The sequence below is a fragment of the Salmo trutta genome, chromosome 17 (genome assembly GCF_901001165.1).
Source record: "Salmo trutta chromosome 17, fSalTru1.1, whole genome shotgun sequence".
In the NCBI taxonomy this organism is placed as follows: domain Eukaryota; kingdom Metazoa; phylum Chordata; class Actinopteri; order Salmoniformes; family Salmonidae; genus Salmo; species Salmo trutta.
Genome location: NC_042973.1, coordinates 4,390,292 through 4,406,710, shown reverse-complemented (window position 1 = coordinate 4,406,710; position 16,419 = coordinate 4,390,292).

The window sequence follows — 16,419 nt, the reverse complement described above, 5'->3', positions numbered from 1 at the left end:
TTTAAATGTTGATTTTCTGACATCACCAATAAACGGTTATTTAAGACTAAGTGAAATCAACAGGGGGGGGGATCATTGCCTGGGTGAGTCAATAAAAGCATGGTGAAGCAATTTTTTAGACTCAGGCAGCGTACGGTAATGTCTTCCCAGCGCGGAGTGTGAAGAGGCGATGCTGCATGGAGCAGCAGATCTGTCATAATCTGCCAGCCAGTCTGCTATCAGAGCTGTATAGTTCACCAGTAATGAGGTGCCTTCTTTAACTGGCAGTTTCTCTCTCTCTCTCTCTCTCTCTCTCTCTCTCTCTCTCTCTCTCTCTCTCTCTCTCTTTCTCTCTTTCTCTCTTTCTCTCTTTCTCTCTTTCTCTCGTTCTCTCTCGTTCTCTTGTTCTCTCTCTCTCGTTCTCTCTCTCCTGTTCTCTCTCTCTCTCTAGTCCATGGAGGAGTGATGGGGCGGGGAATCCTTCTCCACACAGTGTCCCCCTCAGACATGTCATCACCCGGTTAGGCCCTGCTGGCTTCCACCACCAGGAGCATGTTGGGAAATTGAGACGTCCAGCTCTTTCCTGCTGTTTCCCACTTTGTCTTTCATCTCTGTCATTACCTCAGAACATCATGTCTTTCATCTCTCACCGTCTCTACCTGCAGGTGTTTCTCAACTTCAAGTGGCCCAAATATCTTTTGCTTCCTTCCTGGCTGAAGGTTTGTGCGCATTGCTTGGGGTGAGTGGAAGAAGGCTGGGAGCTGGGAGAAGGATGAAAGCATGTATCCACTGTAAAATACATATGATTTTCCCCTTATGTTCGTGATGAATTGTAAATGTTCCCAGCTAAGTAAACACAAGACAATTAATGTGCACCTTGAATTCATAGAAGAAGAAATTACTTGATTTGTGTGCTGTTCCATTTTTAGTGAAGAAGAAGAAAGCTTTTGGAGACCAAAGCGGGACTCCATCAAATTCCAATCACGCATGATTAAACTTAAAAAAAAAATAGTTAGCTGAGCTCCTTTTAATCTTTCAAGTCTTATTCTATTATCATAACTGCTTTCAGAATCCCATTTACCCTAAAGCCATGCTCTGTGGCAAATAATCAAATTAAGATATATTACAGAAAGATATAGATCAAAAGTAAGTAGAAAATCAACAACGGGGAACGGACTGTAATGTGTTATTACTCTCCAGCACATTTCATCATGCAAGGAAAACTCTTTATGCATGTATACTAACAGAAAACTAGCTATGTAACCCATTATGCAATAGCAATACTATATAAACTTTAGATTTATTATATATACTGTAGCCTATTGACATATTATAAACAGCTATCAGAGATAAACTGAAAGGTTTTTCTCATGGCGTAGGGAGTTAGATAAATAACACAGCGGTAGCAGCAGAGCTCCAGTTGTATAGTTTAAGTGTCAGCCACGCGGCCTCTTTGTCTGTAGTGGTGAGAAGCTGTGTTCAAAACATTTGTATTGGAGGGCAAAGGCGCACTGAAGGTGGACCGCATCGCAGGGTGTGTAAGCAGTACTAAGCCATCAAGTCTGTTGGCCTCCCGGCAGTATGTGCAATGTCTCTGTGTGTGTATCTTTGCTAAGCTCTCTGTATGTGTATCTTTGCTAAGCTCTCGGTGTGTGTGTGTATCTTTGCTAAGCTCTCTGTGTGTGTATCTTTGCTAAGCTCTCTGTGTGTGTATCTTTGCTAAGCTCTGTGTGTGTTTCTTTGCTAAGCTCTCTGTGTATCTTTGCTAAGCTCTCTGTGTATCTTTGCTAAGCTCTCTGTGTGTGTATCTTTGCTAAGCTCTCTGTGTATCTTTGCTAAGCTCTGTGTGTGTTTCTTTGCTAAGCTCTCTGTGTATCTTTGCTAAGCTCTCTGTGTATCTTTTCTAAGCTCTCTGTGTGTGTATCTGCTAAGCTCTCTGTGTATCTTTGCTAAGCACTCTGTGTGTATCTTTGCTAAGCTCTCTGTGTATCTTTGCTAAGCTCTCTGTGTATCTTTACTAAGCTCTCTGTGTGTGTATCTTTGCTAAGCTCTCTGTGTATCTTTGCTAAGCGCTCTGTGTGTGTATCTTTGCTAAGCTCTCTGTGTATCTTTGCTAAGCGCTCTGTGTGCGTACCTTTGCTAAGCTCTCTGTGTGTATCTTTGCTAAACTCTCTGTGTATCTTTGCTAAGTTCTCTGTGTGTGTGTATCTTTGCTGCGCTCTCTGTGTGTGTATCTTTGCTAAGCTCTCTGTGTGTGTTTCTTGTTCAGTGAGATTTTTGGGGCTAGATCGTGGCCCCGATAAATAGCTTCAACCAGTCTTACAAGCCAGCAGGATGGACCCAGCAGGACGGGCCGAAGGCTGTCTGTAAACTATTTCCTGAATAACAAGTTTTATATCAAAATATTATTCCATACGCAGAGTTGTTCATTGATTTCTATCAGGAAACATGGGAGAAAAAATGTCCTGAAGAGTTTATTTTATGGGGAGGTATAATGCTTCCTAAAGGAAACATTACTTCCTTTTAGCTTCACGTTACAGTATTTTCAACACTTCAACTTTCCTTAAAAAAAATTTAAAAAATACTCATGAAATAAGCAAATTAATTCAGAGGAAAAAAATGCCTTGGCGTACTGAATTATATATTTGCGTCTCATATTTTCTACAGTATCTTTCCGTAGGCACAATTCTAGTCCCACAATTAAGGTATCTCAATCTCATATCTATAGTTATATGTACAGTACAATGTGCAGACAGGTAACATTGACTTAACCTTACCCAATATGTTCTCTCACATTCAGGCTTGAGAGCTTTTTCCCACCATTTGGGAAACCACTGCAGTTCAGTAAAACTCAAACTGTGTTCCTGAGGCAGTCTTGGGTCCCAGAGCAGATATTTAGTTCTGTCAAAGAGAGCTAGGTTAAGTTCTTCTCTCAGGGGCACAATGTCTCAAACTGTGTACACAGAGCTTTCTCCCTGATGGATATTGTGCTAAGTCTTACTAAAAACGACTGCCCTGGTCTTAATCAAAACTGAGCCTGTACAGAGACAGCCTCGTATCCATCTCCATCTCTGACAGAAACGAGGGAAGCCAAGGATAGAAAGACCCAAGGCAGTCTGGGGGAATTTATAGTATTTTGGATAAATATATACATAGAGTTCCTAACAGTAAAAGCTAAATAACTCCCAGTATATCTTGGCGAGATCTGGTCTCGGAGCCGAGGGAAGACAAAGTCTCTTGTCCACTAATCTGTAGTTTGGAGGGGACTCCTGACATAGACCACATAAACTCTGGGTTGGGGCCAAAGGAGGTGGGGGGGACCGAAAGATGGGGATGGAAGGGAGGTTGCTGTTCTACTGCACGTGTCTGTTTGATGAGAGAGGATATAACTTGGCTCGGTCTCCTTCTGGAGGCACAAAGCCCAAGTAAAATAAAGAGATCCTTCCGCTTTTAGCTTGATTGACAGAGGACTAGGGATATCTAGTTCTGTCTAGAAATATACACATTGGTAAATGTGTCCTTATTCCTTCACACAACATGATGTAACACTCATAGCTATATCTGACCATGGTGCTGTTTTTCAGGAGAGCCAATTGAGAACAGGGTCTTATTTGCAATGGTGCCCTGCGGAAAACAAATTCAATAAATTCAACATAATCCCAAAAACAATACAGGTTACAATTTCAACACCACTACAGTTTTCTACATAATTCTATAGTAAGTACTGTAACACCTGTCATAGCTATGTCTGATCATACTGTAACACCTGTCATAGCTATGTCTGATCATACTGTAACACCTGTCATAGCTATGTCTGATCATACTGTAACACCTGTCATAGCTATGTCTGATCATACTGTAACACCTGTCATAGCTATGTCTGATCATACTGTAACACCTGGCATAGCTATGTCTGATCATACTGTAACACCTGTCATAGCTATGTCTGATCATACTGTAACACCTGTCATAGCTATGTCTGATCATACTGTAACACCTGTCATAGCTATGTCTGATCCTACTGTAACACCTGGCATAGCAATGTCTGATCATGGTGTAACTTTTGTCATATCTACAGTATATCTGACCATGGTGTAATGCTGTCGCGCAGAATTTGACTTCCCAAGTCTTCTGAGCCCAAAAAACTTACAAAGAACTTTTTTGTTGTTTTCAGAATTTTCATTTTTGGACAAACAAGACTATATAAACCAGGAAATCAGCTCCAAGTGATTTTTATTTTGGAACTCTGTTCCCAAGTATTCCCACGCATGATAGAGATGCGATTTTATATAAATGTAAGCAAGGTTAGAAATTATTGTTTTAGTTAAATATTACATTTGTTTGGGCTTCTTGAGGTCAATTTGCAGTATACAAATTAGTTGTTGTTATGTTCCGCCTGAATCTAGTTTATCATCCCTCTTTAAACCTTGTCCAATTGTTTTTGGGGATGACCTTGTGGTTTTTTGTACTTATTTTCTAGCCAACTTTTCTACTTCGATTTACTTTTCTCTTCCGTCATTAAGAGGATAACAGTTATTTATTACATTTTAAGTGTGGTATTCTTATAGGACTTCCTCACGAGACCTGAAGATTCTTCTGAAGAACCCGGAAAAGCACATTTTGAAAAATACAGTAGGAAACTGTGGTATTTGGTATAGGTATTTTATTAGGATCCCCATTAGCTGTAGTAAAAGCAGAAGTTATTCTTCCTGGGGTTCCACACAAAACATGAAACATGACATAATACAGAACAATAATAGACAAGAACAACTCAACGGGACAGAACTACATACATTTAAAAAAGGCCTACATATCAATACATACACAAAAATGATCTAGGTCAAATAGGGGAGAGGCGTTGTGTTGTAAGGTGTTGCTTTATCTGTTTTTTGAAACCAGGTTTGCTGTTCATTTGAGCAATATGAGATGGGACGGAGTCCCATGCAATAAAGTCTCTATATAATACTGTACGTTTTCTTGAATTTGTTTTGGATTTGAGGACTGTGAAAAGACCCCTGGTTGCATGTCTGATGGGGTAAGTGTGTGTGTCAGAGCTGTGGGTAATTTGGATACACTGCTCAAAAAAATAAAGGGAACACTAAAATAACACATCCTAGATCTGAATGAATTAAATAATCTTATTAAATACTTTTTTCTTTACATAGTTGAATGTGCTGACAACAAAATCACACAGAAATAATCAATGGAAATCCAATTTATCAACCCATGGAGTTCTGGATTTGGAGTCACACTCAAAACTAACGTGTAAAACCACACTACAGGCTGATCCAACTTTGATGTAATGTCCTTAAAACAAGTCAAAATGAGGCTCAGTAGTGTGTGTGGCCTCCACGTGCCTGTATGACCTCCCTACAACGCCTGGGCATGCTCCTGATGAGGTGGCAGATGGTCTCCTGAGGGATCTCCTCCCAGACCTGGACTAAAGCATCCGCCAACTCCTGGACAGTCCGTGGTGCAACGTGGCGTTGGTGGATGGAGCGAGACATGATGTCCCAGATGTGCTCAATTGGATTCAGGTCTGGGGAACGGGCGGGCCAGTCCATAGCATCAATGCCTTCCTCTTGCAGGAACTGCTGACACACTCCAGCCACATGAGGTCTAGCATTGTCTTGCATTAGGAGGAACCCAGGGCCAACCACACCAGCATATGGTCTCACAAGGGGTCTGAGGAACTCATCTCGGTACCTAATGGCAGTCAGGCTACCTCTGGCGAGTACATGGAGGGCTGTGCGGCCCCCCAAAGAAATGCCACCCCACACCATGACTGACCCACCGCCAAACCGGTCATGCTGGAGGATGTTGCAGGCAGCAGAACGTTCTCCACGGTGTCTCCAGAGTCTGTGACGTCTGTCACATGCGCTCAGTGTGAACCTGCTTTCATCTGTGAAGAGCACAGGGCGCCAGTGGCGAATTTGCCAATCTTGGTGTTCTCTGGCAAATGCCAAATGTCCTGCTCGGTGTTGGGCTGTAAGCACAACCCCCACCTGTGGACGTCGGGCCCTCATACCACCCTCATGGAGTCTGTTTCTGACCGTTTGAGCAGACACATGCACATTTGTGGCCTGCTGGAGGTCATTTTGCAGGGCTCTGGCAGTGCTCCTCCTGCTCCTCCTTGCACAAAGGCGGAGGTAGCGGTCCTGTTGCTGGGTTGATGCCCTCCTACGGCCTCCTCCACGTCTCCTGATGTACTGGCCTGTCTCCTGGTAGCGCCTCCATGCTCTGGACACTACGCTGACAGACACAGCAAACCTTCTTGCCACAGCTTGCATTGATATGCCATCCTGGATGAGCTGCACTACCTGAGCCACTTGTGTGGGTTGTAGACTCCGTCTCATGCTACCACTAGAGTGAAAGCACCGCCAGCATTGAAACGTGACCAAAACATCAGCCAGGAAGCATAGGAACTGAGAAGTGGTCTGTGGTCCCCACCTGCAGAACCACTCCTTTATTGGGGGTGTCTTGCTAATTGCCTATAATTTCCACCTGTTGTCTATTCCATTTGCACAACAGCATGTGAAATTTATTGTCAATCAGTGTTGCTTCCTAAGTGGACAGTTTGATTTCACAGAAGTGTGATTGACTTGGAGTTACATTGTGTTGTTTAGGTGTTCCCTTTATTTTTTTGAGCAGTATATTAATGTTTCTTATAAAAAGAAGAAGCGATGCAGTCAGTCTCTCCTCAACTCTTAGCCAAGAGAGACTGACTGCATGCATAGTATTTATATTATCCCTCTGATTACAATGAAGAGCAAGATGTGCCGCTCTGTTCTTGGCTAGCTGCAGCTTAACTAGGTCTTTCCTTGCATCACTCGACCACACGACTGGACAATAATCAAAATAAGACAAAACTAGAGCCTGCAGGACCGGCTTTTTGTAGTGCCGTGTCAAAAAAGCAAAACATTTCTTTGTTACAGACAGACCTCTCCCAAACTTTACAACCATTGCATCTACAGTTGAAGTCGGAAGTTTACATACACCTTAGCCAAATACATTTAAACTCAGTTCTTCACAATTCCTGACATTTAATCCTAGTAAAAATTCCCTGTCTTTGGTCAGTTAGGATCACCACTTTATTTTAAGAATGTGAAATGTCAAAATAAGAGTAGAGAGAATGACTTATTTCAGCTTTTATTTCTTTCATCACATTCCCAGTGGGTCAGAAGTTTACATACACTCAATTAGTATTTGGTAGCATTGCCTTTAAATTGTATATTTTGGGTGAAACGTTTCGGGTAGACTTCCACAAGCTTCCCGCAATAAGTTGGGTGAATTTTGGCCCTTTCCTCCTGACAGAGCTGGTGTAACTGAGTCAGGTTTGTTGGCCTCCATGCTTGCACACGCTTTTTCAGTTCTGCCCACAAATTTTCTATAGGATGATGTCAGGGCTTTGTGATGGCCACTCCAATACCTTGACTTGGTTGTCCTTAAGCCATTTTGCCACAACTTTGGAACTATACTTGGGGTCATTGTCCTTTTGGAAGACCCATTTGTGACCAAGCTTTAACTTCCTGACTGATGTCTTGAGATGTTGCTTCAATACATCCACATAATTTTCCCCCCTCATGATGCCATCTATTTTGTGAAGTGCACCAGTCCCTCCTGCAGCAATGCACCCACACAACATGTCGCTGCCATCCCCGTGCTTCACGGTTGGGATGGTGTTCTTCGGCTTGCAAGCCACCTCCTTTTTCCTCCAAACATAACGATGGTCATTATGGCCAAACAGTTCTATTTTTGTTTCATTAGACCAGAGGACATTTCTCCAAAAACTACGATCTTTGTCTCCATGTGCAGTTGCAAATCGTAGTCTGGCTTTTTTATGGCGATTTTGGAGTAGTTCCTTCTTCCTTGCTGAGCGGCCTATCAGGTTATGTCGATATGGGACTCGTTTTACTGTGGATATATATACTTTTGTACCTGTTTCCTCCAGCATCTTCACAAGGTCCTTTGCTGTTGTTCTGGGATTGATTTGCACTTTTCGCACCAAAGAACGTTCATCTCTGGGAGACAGAACGCGTCTCCTTCCTGAGCGGTATGACAGCTGCGTGGTCCCATGGTGTTTATACTTGCGTACTATTGTTTGTACAGATGAATGTGGTACCTTCAGGCATTTGGAAATTTCTCCCAAGGATGAACCAGACTTGTGGACGACCACAATTTTTTTCTGAGGTCTTGGCTGATTTCTTTTGATTTTCCCATGATGTCAAGCAAAGAGGCACTGAGTTTGAAGGTAAGCCTTGAAATACATCCACAGGTACACCTCCAACTGACTCAAATTATGTCAATTAGCCTATCAGAAGTTTCTAAAGCCATGACATAATTTTCTGAAATTTCCCAAGCTGCTTAAAGGCACAGTCAACTTAGTGTATGTAAACTTCTGACCCACTGGAATTGTGATACAGTGAATTTTAAGTGAAATAATCTGTCTGTAAACAATTGTTGGAAAAATGACTTGTGTCATACACAAAGTAGATGTCTTAACCTGTTGAGGCCAGGGGGCAGGATCTTATCCCGGTATTGGGATTCATTGTCATGTGACCATGGCGGGGAATTCAAAACTGCAAGAGTAATCATTTCAAATAATCAAATAATCAACTATTTTCCTCCATTTGAAAGATATATCTCCTAAATCTAACCACGCTGTCCGATTTTCAGAGGCTTTACGGAGAATGCATAAAGTTAGGTTATGTGAGGAGAGTACATTGACAATAGCTGCGTGTAATGTTTAGCCAATTCAAAGAAGGGCATCAACAGACAGAAAACTAGCTAGAATTATGCACTTACCTTTGACAATCTGCATCAGATGACACTCATAGGACATTATGTTAGACAATACATGCATTTTTAGTTCCATCAAGTTCATATTTATATCCAAAAACAGCATTTACAGTCGCGGTGAAATTCAGAATTTTTTTCGGCTCGAATGCTCCCAGTGAATCCAGCATTACAAATCACGGAATTACTATTCGAAAACATTGGTAAATTATAATATTGTCATTCAAAGAATAATATATTATCATCTCGTAATTGCTACCGAATGGCCAGATCTCAAAATAACTTTACTGGGAAATCACATTTTGCTATAAACTGGGTACTATGCTAACAACATAAGCTAAGCTATAAGCTAAGCTAAACCGTTAGCATTAGCATCATCTAATATCGATAATAACATTCTAAATATCCCCTTACCTTTGATTATCTCCATCAGAAGGCGCTGCCAGCGATCCCAGGTCCAGAACAAATGTGGTTTCTTTTGACAAAGTTCATAATTTATGTCCAAATAGTTAGCGTTCAGTAGGCTCCCACAAAATGAGGTGGGCAGTGTAAAGTCACGCCGAAAAGCTAAAAAAAACCTAGTAAATAATCTATTTATGTTTGTTCAAACATGTCAAACGTTGTTTAGCATTAATCTTTTGGTCCATTTTTAACGTGAAACATCAGTAAACATCAGTAATATTTTCACACAACCTATCAAGTGTCTAGAATAAACGATTATGACAAAGACACTCTTCTCAGATTCATGCGCAGGCGCAAAAAATGAAGTGATGACGTGTCAACTTGTAAGCATTCTAATTCGGTCTGTATTCATCACAGATGCGTCAAACAACTTTCTAAAGATCGTTGACATCTAGTGGAAGCAGTAGGAGTTGCGAACTGAATCCTTTCTCACTGTGGTATCTATAAAACAATGACACTAAATAGTACAGTCACAAAATTCTCATTTTTTTAAATCTATTTTTCACAGGTTTTTGCCTGCAATATGAGTTTTGTTATACTTACAGACACCATTCAAACTGTTTTAGAAAATTCAGAGTGTTTTCTATCCAAATCTGGTAATAATATGCATATCCTAGCTTCTGAGTTGGTGTAGGTGGCAGTTAAAAATGGGCACATATTTTTTCCAAAATTCTCAATACTGCCCCCGTAGCCCATAGAGGCTAACCGACTTGCCAAAACTATAGTTTGTTAACAAGAAATGTGTGCAGTGGTTGGCAAATGAGTTTTAATGACTCCAACCGAAGTGTATGTAAACTTCCGACTTCAACTGTATATGTTTTGACCACGACAGTTTACTTTCTAAGGTAACACCAAATTATTTAGTCTCCTTAACTTGTTCAACAGCCACACCATTCATTACCAGATTCAGCTGAGGTTTTGCACTTATAAAATTATTTTGTACCAAATGCAATGCTCTTAGCTTGAGAGATGTTCAGGATCAGTTTATTACTGGCCACCCATTCCAAAACAGACTGCAAGTCTTTGTTATGGGTTTCAGTGACTTCATTAGCTGTGGTTGCTGATGCGTACAGTTTATGGTTAAATGGTTAAATCATCAGCATAAATGGAGACACAAGCGTTGTTTATTGCCAGTGGAAGGTCATTGGAAAAAGAGGTGACTCTGGGATGCTGGCCTTCTAGGCAGAGTCGCAAAGAAAAAGCAATTTCTCAGACTGGCCAATAAAAAGAAAGATTAAGATGGGCAAAAGAACACAGACACTGGACAGAGGAACTCTACCTAGAAGGCCAGCATCCCGAAGTCGCCACTTCAATGTTGACGTTGAGACTGGTGTTTTGCAGGTACTATTTAATGAAGCTGCCAGTTGAGGACTTGTGAGGCATCTGTTTCTCAAACTAGACACTAATGTACTTGTCCTCTTGCTCAGTTGTGCACCAGGGCCTCCCACTCCTCTTTCTATTCTGATTAGAGCCAGTTTGCGCTGTTCTGTGAAGGGAGTAGTACACAGCGTTGTACGAGATCTTCAGTTTCTTGGCAATTTCTTGCATGGAATAGCCTTCATTTCTCAGAACAAGAATAGACTGATGAGTTTCAGAAGAAAGATATTTGTTTCTGGCCATGTGCTAACATAATTGCAAAAGGGTTTTCTAATGATCAATTAGCATTTTAAAATGATAAACTTGGATTAGCTAACACAACGTGCCATTGGAACAGAGGAGTGATGGTTGCTGATAATGGGTCTCTGTACGCCTACGTAAATATTCCATTAAAAAATCTGCGTTTTCCAGCTACAATAGTCGTTTACAACATTAACAATGTCTACACTGTATTTCTGATCAATTTTATGTTATTTTAATGGACAAAAAATGTGATTTCTTTAAAAAACAAGGACATTTCTAAGTGACCCCAAACTTTTGAAAGGTAGTGTAAGTTTTCTCAATAACAGGTTATGGTCAATAAAATCAAAGGCTGCACTGAAATCTAACAGTACAGCTCCCACAATCTTGTTATAATCAATTTCTTTCAACCAATCATCAGTCATTTGTGTCAGTGCAGTAAATGTTGAGTGCCCTCTATAAGCATGCTGTAAGTCTGTTTACAGAGAAATAGCATTGTATGTGGTCAAACACCATTTTTTCCAAAAGTTTGCTTAGAGCTGGCAGCAAGCTGAAAGGTCTGCTGTTACAACCAGTAATGTCCGCTTTACTACTCTTGGGTAGTGGAATGACTTTGGCTTCCCTCCAGGCCTGTGGACAAAGACTTTCCTCTAGGCTCAGATTAAAGATATGACAGATAGGAGTGGCTATAGAGTCAGCTACCATCCTCAGTAGCTTTACATCTAAGTTGTCAATGCCAGGAGGTTTGTCATTACTGATCGATAACAATAATTTTACCACCTTTCCCACACTAACTTTACAAAATTCCAACTTGCAATGCTTTTCTTTCATCATTTTTTTTTATTTTGTTTATGAATGATGGCTCACTGTTCGTTGTTGGTATTTCCTGCCTACATTTGCCCACTTTGGGCAAACTTTCAAATGTTTTGTGATGAATAAGCGCTCTGTGTCACGACTTCTGTCGAAGTCGGTCCTTCTCCATGTTCGGGGGGCGTTCAGCGGTCGCCGTCACCGGCCTTCTAGCCATCACCGATCCACTTTTCATTTTCCATTTGTCTTTGTCTTTGTCTTACGCACCTGGTTTCAATCCCCCAATTACCTGTTCATTATTTAACCCTCTGTTCCCCCATGTTTGTTTGTGAGTGATTGTTTCTATTAGGAAGGTCCGTTATTGTGGGCTCTGTTTATTTATTGCATTTATTATATGTTGAGTAAAATACGTTTTATTTACTCATATCTGCTGTCCTGCGCCTGACTCCTATACACCAGCTACACACAGACTTCCTTACACTCTGATTTGATGAAAGTTGAATTTGTCTTTCTGCCCATCATTTCATTTAAAGTACTTCACAGTTTTTTCCCATCATTGTTTATTTATGTCATTGATCTTGGCTTCATACAGTTTCTTCTTCTTTGTTGCGTTTAGTCACATCATTTCTCAATTTGCAGCAAGTCAGCCAGTCCGATGTGCAGCCAGACATATTAGCCACACCTTTTGCCCCATATCTGTAAACCACACAGTTGTTCAATTTCTCATCAATCCATGGAACCTTAACAGTTCTAACAGTCAGTTTCTTAACAGGTGCATGTTTATCGATATTTGGAAGAAGCGCTTTCATAAATTCATTGAGTGCAGCGTCTGGATGCTCCTTATTAATCACATCAGACCAACAAATATTTTTAACATCATCCATATAAGAGTCACAGCAAAATCTTCTGCATGATCTCTTATACACTATTTTAAGCCCAGCTTTTGGAACTTTGTATTTCCTGGATATAGCCACTATATTGTGATCACTGCATTGGAAACAGCTTTAGAACAAAGTTCTACAGTATTAGTAAAAATGCAATTGATACATGTGGATGATCTTGTTCCTGTAGTGTTTGTAAACACCCTGGTAGGTTGAATAATAACCTGAACCAGATTACAGGCACCGGCTACAGTAAAAAGCTTCCTCTTGTGCAGACAGCTTGATGAAAACTAGTCAATATTCAGGTCCCAAAAAAAGTAGACCTCTCTGTTTACATCACATACACTATCAACCATTTCACACATATTATTTAGATACTGACTGTTAGTACTTGGTGACCTATAGCAACATCCCAAAAGAAAAGGCTATAGATGTGCCAAGTGAACCTGCAACCACAACACTTCGGTAACACTTGACATAAGATAAGATCTTCTCTAAGCATTACAGGGATATGGCTCTGAATATATACAGCAACACCTTCCCATAATAATTTCTGTCTCTTCTATAGATGTTATATCCTTGTATTGCTACTGCTGTATCATCAAATGAATTATATAAGTGAGTCTCAGAAATGGCTAAAATAAGAATGATATCTGATGTTAGCAAGTTATTGATTTCATTAACCTTATTTCTAAGGCTACATATATTAATCAGTTGGTGTGTGTAAGTGTGTGTTTGTGTGCTGCATTGTTGAAGCTACAAACCCATAGGCTTGGCTCTCTCAACCCTTCCAGGCTTCTGGGAGGAAGGGGGGACAATGAGCCTGTCATAGCGAATGTAAGCAATGTCCCACGCGGTCTGGCAGCTTTCTTGGCTGGGATCAGTTCTTTCCTCTTCTGGCCACAGCTTCAGAATAGTCCTTGTTGAGGAAGATATACGTTCCTCTCAAGATCTTGGCTCTTTCCAGAACAGCTACCTTGTCCTTAAACCTTAGGAACTTATCCACTATTGGCCTTGACCCATCACCTGGGTGGGTTTTCCAGTTTTGTGGTCGCGATCCAGCTCAATCTTCCTGTGGTCCATCTTCAGTTTCTCCAAGATCATTTCCCTCACTTTGTCCTCAGACTCCGTCAAGGTTTCATATGGAGATTCCGCAATTCCGTCCACAATCACGTTGTTCCACCTTGATTGTCCCTGGAGATAAACTGATTTCTCTGTGCTTCTACATCTGCATTGCTTGCTGTTTGGGGTTTTAGGCTGGGTTTCTGTAAAGCACTTTGTTACATCGGCTGATGTAAAAAGGGCTTTATAAATACAATTTGATTGATTGTTATCATGGATTCACGTGCAGAACTGATGTCCTCTCTCAATGACTTACAGATTGCTGTCATCTTGCCATTCTCCTGTTTAAAGTCATTGAGCTGAATACTATAGTATTTACTGTAGTATACTGCGGTATTTACAGTTTCCTATAGTATAAATACTCCAGTAAAATAAAACTGTAGTATATACTCTAGTAATTAATGTACTGTTTTTGCGGATTGTAGCCTTTAATCACTAAACACAACAGGCTTCTATTATAGACAGGCTTCTATTTGAGCCAGGCATCTATTTCCTTAATGCACACAGCTTTTGCTCATTTACACAGTTACTTGTTTAACTCCAGAATTCACTTCCAGCATTTCAATAAATGTCTTAATATCCTGCACTAATGTGTTATCATATACACACTGGGTCACAATTCCTTTGTCTCAGTATGTCTCTATTTAGGGAAAAAAAATTAAATTCTTGACTGAATCATTTTACCTCCTCTTTGACTGTGCATTTCGGCAGTTCTAACTTTTGATACTAGAGGGTGATCAGACGATTCCTGGGGGTCTGTACTCCCAAAGTTGTTGACTGTTTTTGTGGTTGCCAGTTAGCTAGCAGTTCTCAGCTTTTAGTAGCCAATAGCTAGCAGTTTCTTACTGGCGATAAAAATGGATGATTGCCATAATTTTTTAGAGTAATTCCTGAATTAGTTAACTTTTTGGGGATAGGGGGCAGTATTCAGAAATTCAGATGAATTCGTGCCCAAATTAAACTGCCTGCTTCTCGGGCCCAGAAGGTAGGATATGCATATTATTAGTAGATTTGGATAGAAAACACTCTGAAGTTTCTACAACTGTTTGAATGATGTCTGTGAGTATAACAGAACTCATATGGCAGGCAAAAACCTGAGAAAAAATTCAACCAGGAAGTGACTTGTAGTTTTTCTATCTAATCCCTATTCAAACTACAGTGTCTGTGGGGTCATTTTGCACTTCCTAAGGCTTCCATTGGCTGTCAACAGCCTTTAGAAACTTGTTTCATGTGTCCACTGTTACTGGGCAGAGAATAGGAGCTCAGTCAATCAGTGGACTGCCTGGGACCAGTGAGTTGTTTACTGCGCGGACACATTGCCGCGCTGCTCCTTCTTTTTCCTCTGTAATGAATACGCTATTGTCCGGTTGGAATATTATCGAATTTTATGTTAAAAAGACCCCAAGGATTGATTGTAAACATTGTTTGACATGTTTCTACGAATGGTAATGGAACATTTTGACTTTTTGTCTCTAGTTTTACGCTCGCACGTTATGCCTTTGGATAGTGATCTGAACGCGCGAACAAAAGGAGGTATTTGGACATAAATATGGAGTATTTCGAACAAAAAAAACATTTATTGTGGAAGTGGGAGTCCTGGGAGTGCATTCCGACGAAGATCAGCAAAGGTAAGGGAAGATTTATAATACTAATTCTGAGTTTAGTTGACTCCAGAACTTGGCGGGTAACTGTATAGCTTGCTTCAATGGCTGAGCTCTGTACTCAGAATATTGAAAAATGTGCTTTCGCCGTAAAGCTATTTTAAAACCTGACACAGCGGTTGCATTAAGGAGAAGTGTATCTATAATTCTTTCAATAACTGTTGTACATTTTATCAACGTTTATGATGAGTATTTTTGTAAATTGATGTGCTCATTCACCGGCAGTTTTGGTGGGAATACATTTTCTGAACATCACGCGCCAATGTAAAATGGGGTTTATGGATATAAATATGAACTTTATCGAACAAAACATACATGCATTTTGTAACATTGAGTCCTGGGAGTGTCATCTGATGAAGATCATCAAAGGTTAGTGATTAATTTTAGCTGTATTTCTGTTTTTTGTGACGCCTCTCCTTGCTTGGAAAATGGCTGTGCTGTTTTTCATGTTTAGGCGCTGTCCTAACATAAGCTAATGTTATACTTTCGCCGTAAAGCCTTTTTGAAATTGGACACTGTGGTTGGATTAAGGAGCATCTTATCTTTAAAATGGTGTATAATATTGAGAAATTTGAATTATTAGATTTTTGTTGTTTTGAATTTTCCGCCCTGCTATTTCACTGGCTGTACCGCGGGTGGGACGCTAGAGTGTCCCAGAGAGGTTTAATGTAACAAATCAAAAATTAAACCTCGCAAAGAATTCATGGTAATTTATATGATAACCTCCTAAACAATTATTTTAGACCCAGCGTTTATATGAAAATGGCGTTTATTTGCTGAAATATATGCCATTGCCCGGCTGTTAAAAGACTGGCGGCTATTTGAGACTCTGCATTTATTTGAAGTTTTACGGTACTGAGAGAGTTTTACGGTACTGTAATATTTGCTATTTTGTTGTTGTTTGATTATCGTTGACATAGAAACCTACTGGAGAAATACCAAAAGACCACATTTTCCATAACCTCAAGGTAGGCAGGACTTGGGTCTGAATGGATAGTGTTTTTGCAGACATTACTGTAGTATTTACAATAGTATTCTACAGTATACTACAACATTCTATACTAAGTACTACACATGTCAGTGGGTTGCTA